Source organism: Copadichromis virginalis, linkage group LG13 (assembly GCF_057382275.1).
Source record: "Copadichromis virginalis isolate Kocher_CV1m ecotype Utaka linkage group LG13, C_Virginalis_male_GT1.1, whole genome shotgun sequence".
NCBI classification, from domain to species: domain Eukaryota; kingdom Metazoa; phylum Chordata; class Actinopteri; order Cichliformes; family Cichlidae; genus Copadichromis; species Copadichromis virginalis.
In genome coordinates, this window is record NC_140630.1 from 33,118,241 (window position 1) to 33,124,385 (window position 6,145).

The following is a 6,145-nucleotide window of genomic DNA, read 5'->3' on the forward strand; positions in this document are numbered from 1 at the left end:
CCGCAGTTACCCTCCACCACAAATCCAGCATGGCCCTTGCCCTCCAGCAGGCCCCGAGGACCCACATACTCCTCCGCTCTAATCCCCCATGAGCTTTCCTTCTCCTGCAGTTACCCTCCACCGCATATCCAGCATGGCCCTTGACCTCCAGCAGGCCCCGGGGACCAACATACTCCTCTGCTCTACTCCCCCACTAGCTTTCCTTCTCCCGCAGTTACCCTCCACCACAAATCCAGCATGGCCCTTGCCCTCCAGCAGGCCCCGAGGACCCACAGTACCCCCCCCCCCCCCCTGCAGTTACCCTGTACCACATATCTAGCATGGACCTTGACTTCCAGCAGGCCCCGTGGACCCACAATACCCCCCCCCCCCCCCTGCAGTTACCCTGTGCCACATATCTAGCATGGACCTGGACCTCCAGCAGGCCCCGTGGACCCACATTGCCCCCCCCTGCAGTTACCCTGTGCCACATATCTAGCATGGACCTGGACCTCCAGCAGGCCCTGGGGACCCACATACTCCCCTGCTCTACTCCCCCACTAGCTTTCCTTTCTTGCAGTTACGCTCCAGCGCATATCCAGCATGGACCTTGACCTCCAGCAGGCCCCGTGAACCCACATTACCCCCCCCCCTCCTGCAGTTACCCTGTACCACGTATCTAGCATGGACCTGGACCTCCAGCAGGCCCCGGGGACCCACACTTAAGCCCCCTCCCACTAACAAAGCAGAACACCACTGGCAAAATCCTCGTGCCCCTGGTACTCCAGAAAGCACATTGAAATGTGCCCCTGGTACACTGCGCAGAAGAACTGCCACACACACACACACACACACACGCACGCACGCACGCACGCACGCACGCACGCACGCACGCACGCACGCACGCACGCACTGCTTGTACCTATGGTACGACAACTTTCCTCCGTGCCCCTGGTACGACAGCTTTTCTCGTGCCTATGGTACAACAACTTTTCTCGTGCCTATGGTACAACAACTTTTCGCCGTGCCCCTGGTACACCGCTCAGTAGCACTTTGCCACACAAACTCTCCTCGTGCCTATGGTACGACAACTTTTCTCGTGCCTATGGTACAACAACTTTCCTCCGTGCCCCTGGTACGACAGCTTTTCTCGTGCCTATGGTACAACAACTTTTCTCGTGCCTATGGTACAACAACTTTTCGCCGTGCCCCTGGTACACCGCTCAGTAGCACTTTGCCACACAAACTCTCCTCGTGCCTATGGTACGACAACTTTTCTCATGCCTATGGTACAACAACTTTCCTCCGTGCCCCTGGTACGACAGCTTTTCTCGTGCCTATGGTACAACAACTTTTCTCGTGCCTATGGTACAACAACTTTTCGCCGTGCCCCTGGTACACCGCTCAGTAGCACTTTGCCACACAAACTCTCCTCGTGCCTATGGTACGACAACTTTTCTCGTGCCTATGGTACAACAACTTTCCTCCGTGCCCCTGGTACGACAGCTTTTCTCGTGCCTATGGTACAACAACTTTTCTCGTGCCTATGGTACAACAACTTTTCGCCGTGCCCCTGGTACACCGCTCAGTAGCACTTTGCCACACACACACTCCTCGTACCTATGGTATGACAACTTTTCTCGTGCCTATGGTACGACAACTTTTCTCGTGCCTATGGTACAACAACTTTTCGCCGTGCCCCTGGTACACCGCTCAGTAGCACTTTGCCACACAAACTCTCCTCGTGCCTATGGTACGACAACTTTCCTCCGTGCCCCTGGTACGACAGCTTTTCTCGTGCCTATGGTACAACAACTTTTCTCGTGCCTATGGTACAACAACTTTTCGCCGTGCCCCTGGTACACCGCTCAGTAGCACTTTGCCACACACACACACAACACTCGTGCCTATGGTACGACAACTTTTCTCGTGCCTATGGTACGACAACTTTTCTCGTGCCTATGGTACAACAACCTTTCCCCGTGCCCCTGGTACACTGCGCAGAAACTCTTTGCCACACACACACACCACTCGTGCCTATGGTACGACAACAGGCCCCGGGGACCTACATCGCACCTTGCTCTTGCCTCCCTTACAGCTGAAAAAGGTCCATGCCTGTGCCCTGGCCCTGCTGAAATTCCCTCTCCATTTAGCCGAGGCAGTGAGTCGGCCTCCTGTCTCCCTTTACGGTCGAAAAAGATGTGCTCCTGGGCGCACTGGCCCTGCTGCTACTCACATCGGGCATGGACCTGGACCTCCAGCAGGCCCCGGGGACCTACATCACACCTTGCTCTTGCCTCCCTTACAGCTGAAAAGGTCCATGCTTTTGCCCTGGCCCTGCTGAAATTCCCTCTCCATTTAGCCGAGGCAGTGAGTCGGCCTCCTGTCTCCCTTTACGGTCGAAAAAGATGTGCTCCTGGGCGCACTGGCCCTGCTGCTACTCACATCGGGCATGGACCTGGACCTCCAGCAGGCCCCGGGGACCTACATCACACCTTGCTCTTGCCTCCCTTACAGCTGAAAAGGTCCATGCTTGTGCCCTGGCCCTTCTGAAATTCCCTCTCCATTTAGCCGAGGCAGTGAGTCGGCCTCCTGTCTCCCTTTACGGTCGAAAAAGATGTGCTCCTGGGCGCGCTGGCCCTGCTGCTACTCACATCGGGCATGGACCTGGACCTCCAGCAGGCCCCGGGGACCTACATCACACCTTGCTCTTGCCTCCCTTACAGCTGAAAAGGTCCATGCTTTTGCCCTGGCCCTGCTGAAATTCCCTCTCCATTTAGCCGAGGCAGTGAGTCGGCCTCCTGTCTCCCTTTACGGTCGAAAAAGATGTGCTCCTTGGCGCGCTGGCCCTGCTGCTACTCACATCGGGCATGGACCTGGACCTCCAGCAGGCCCCGGGGACCAACATACTCCTCTGCTCTACTCCCCCACTAGCTTTCCTTCTCCCGCAGTTACCCTCCACCACAAATCCAGCATGGCCCTTGCCCTCCAGCAGGCCCCGAGGACCCACATACTCCTCCGCTCTAATCCCCCATGAGCTTTCCTTCTCCTGCAGTTACCCTCCACCGCATATCCAGCATGGCCCTTGACCTCCAGCATGCCCCGGGGACGCACATCCTCCCCTGCTCTAGTCCCCCACTAGCTTACCTTTCTTGTAGTTACGCTCCAGCGCATATCCAGCATGGACCTTGACCTCCAGCAGGCCCCGGGGACGCACATCCTCCCCTGCTCTAATCCCCCACTAGCTTTCCTTCTCCTGCAGTTACCCTCCACCGCATATCCAGCATGGACCTTGACCTCCAGCATGCCCCGTGGACCCACATTACCCCCCCCCCCTCCTGCAGTTACCCTGTACCACGTATCTAGCATGGACCTGGACCTCCAGCAGGCCCCGGGGACCCACATTACCCCCCCCCCCCTTCCCCCTGCAGTTACCCTGTACCACATGTCTAGCATGGACCTTGACTTCCAGCAGGCCCCGTGGACCCACAATACCCCCCCCCCCCCCTGCAGTTACCCTGTGCCACATATCTAGCATGGACCTGGACCTCCAGCAGGCCCCGTGGACCCACATTACCCCCCCCTGCAGTTACCCTGTGCCACATATCTAGCATGGACCTGGACCTCCAGCAGGCCCTGGGGACCCACATACTCCCCTGCTCTACTCCCCCACTAGCTTTCCTTTCTTGCAGTTACGCTCCAACGCATATCCAGCATGGACCTTGACCTCCAGCAGGCCCCGTGAACCCACATTACCCCCCCCCCCCTCCTCCTGCAGTTACCCTGTACCACGTATCTAGCATGGACCTGGACCTCCAGCAGGCCCCGGGGACCCACATTACCCCCCCCCCCCTTCCCCCTGCAGTTACCCTGTACCACATGTCTAGCATGGACCTTGACTTCCAGCAGGCCCCGTGGACCCACAATACCCCCCCCCCCCCCCCCCCCGCAGTTACCCTGTGCCACATATCTAGCATGGACCTGGACCTCCAGCAGGCCCCGTGGACCCACATTACCCCCCCCCCTGCAGTTACCCTGTGCCACATATCTAGCATGGACCTGGACCTCCAGCAGGCCCTGGGGACCCACATACTCCCCTGCTCTACTCCCCCACTAGCTTTCCTTTCTTGCAGTTACGCTCCAACGCATATCCAGCATGGACCTTGACCTCCAGCAGGCCCCGTGAACCCACATTACCCCCCCCCTCCTCCTGCAGTTACCCTGTACCACGTATCTAGCATGGACCTGGACCTCCAGCAGGCCCCGGGGACCCACACTTAAGCCCCCTCCCACTAACAAAGCAGAACACCACTGGCAAAATCCTCGTGCCCCTGGTACTCCAGAAAGCACATTGAAATGTGCCCCTGGTACACTGCGCAGAAGAACTGCCACACACGCACGCACGCACGCACGCACGCACTGCTTGTGCCTATGGTACGACAACTTTTCCCGTGCCTATGGTACGACAACTTTTCTCGTGCCTATGGTACAACAACTTTCCTCCGTGCCCCTGGTACGACAACTTTTCTCGTGCCTATGGTACAACAACTTTTCTCGTGCCTATGGTACAACAACTTTTCGCCGTGCCCCTGGTACACCGCTCAGTAGCACTTTGCCACACAAACTCTCCTCGTGCCTATGGTACGACAACTTTTCTCGTGCCTATGGTACAACAACTTTCCTCCGTGCCCCTGGTACGACAGCTTTTCTCGTGCCTATGGTACAACAACTTTTCTCGTGCCTATGGTACAACAACTTTTCGCCGTGCCCCTGGTACACCGCTCAGTAGCACTTTGCCACACAAACTCTCCTCGTGCCTATGGTACGACAACTTTTCTCGTGCCTATGGTACAACAACTTTCCTCCGTGCCCCTGGTACGACAGCTTTTCTCGTGCCTATGGTACAACAACTTTTCTCGTGCCTATGGTACAACAACTTTTCGCCGTGCCCCTGGTACACCGCTCAGTAGCACTTTGCCACACAAACTCTCCTCGTGCCTATGGTACAACAACATTTCGCCGTGCCCCTGGTACACCGCTCAGTAGCACTTTGCCACACAAACTCTCCTCGTGCCTATGGTACAACAACTTTTCGCCGTGCCCCTGGTACACCGCTCAGTAGCACTTTGCCACACAAACTCTCCTCGTGCCTATGGTACGACAACTTTTCTCGTGCCTATGGTACGACAACTTTTCTCGTGCCTATGGTACAACAACCTTTCCCCGTGCCCCTGGTACACTGCGCAGAAACTCTTTGCCACACACACACACCACTCGTGCCTATGGTACGACAACAGGCCCCGGGGACCTACATCGCACCTTGCTCTTGCCTCCCTTACAGCTGAAAAAGGTCCATGCCTGTGCCCTGGCCCTGCTGAAATTCCCTCTCCATTTAGCCGAGGCAGTGAGTCGGCCTCCTGTCTCCCTTTACGGCCGAAAAAGATGTGCTCCTGGGCGCGCTGGCCCTGCTGCTACTCACATCGGGCATGGACCTGGACCTCCAGCAGGCCCCGGGGACCTACATCACACCTTGCTCTTGCCTCCCTTACAGCTGAAAAAGGTCCATGCTTGCCTGGCCTTCTGAATTCCCTCTCAAAGATGTGCTCCTGGCGCGCTGGCCCTGCTGCTACTCACATCGGGCATGGACCTGGACCTCCAGCAGGCCCGGGGACCTACATCACACCTTGCTCTTGCCTCCCTTACAGCTGAAAAAGGTCCATGCTTGTGCCCTGGCCCTTCTGAAATTCCCTCTCCATTTAGCCGAGGCAGTGAGTCGGCCTCCTGTCTCCTTTACGGTCGAAAAAGATGTGCTCCTGGGCGCGCTGGCCCTGCTGCTACTCACATCGGGCATGGACCTGGACCTCCAGCAGGCCCCGGGGACCTACATCACACCTTGCTCTTGCCTCCCTTACAGCTGAAAAAGGTCCATGCCTTGTGCCCTGGCCCTGCTGAAATTCCCTCTCCATTTAGCCGAGGCAGAGAGTCGGCCTCCTCTCTCCTTTACGGTCGAAAAAGATGTGCTCCTGGGCGCGCTGGCCCTGCTGCTACTCACATCGGGCATGGACCTGACCTCCAGCGCCCCGGGACCTACATCACACCTTGCTCTTGCCTCCCTTACAGATCTCTCTCCAGCAGGCCCCGGGGACCTACATCACACCTTGCTCTT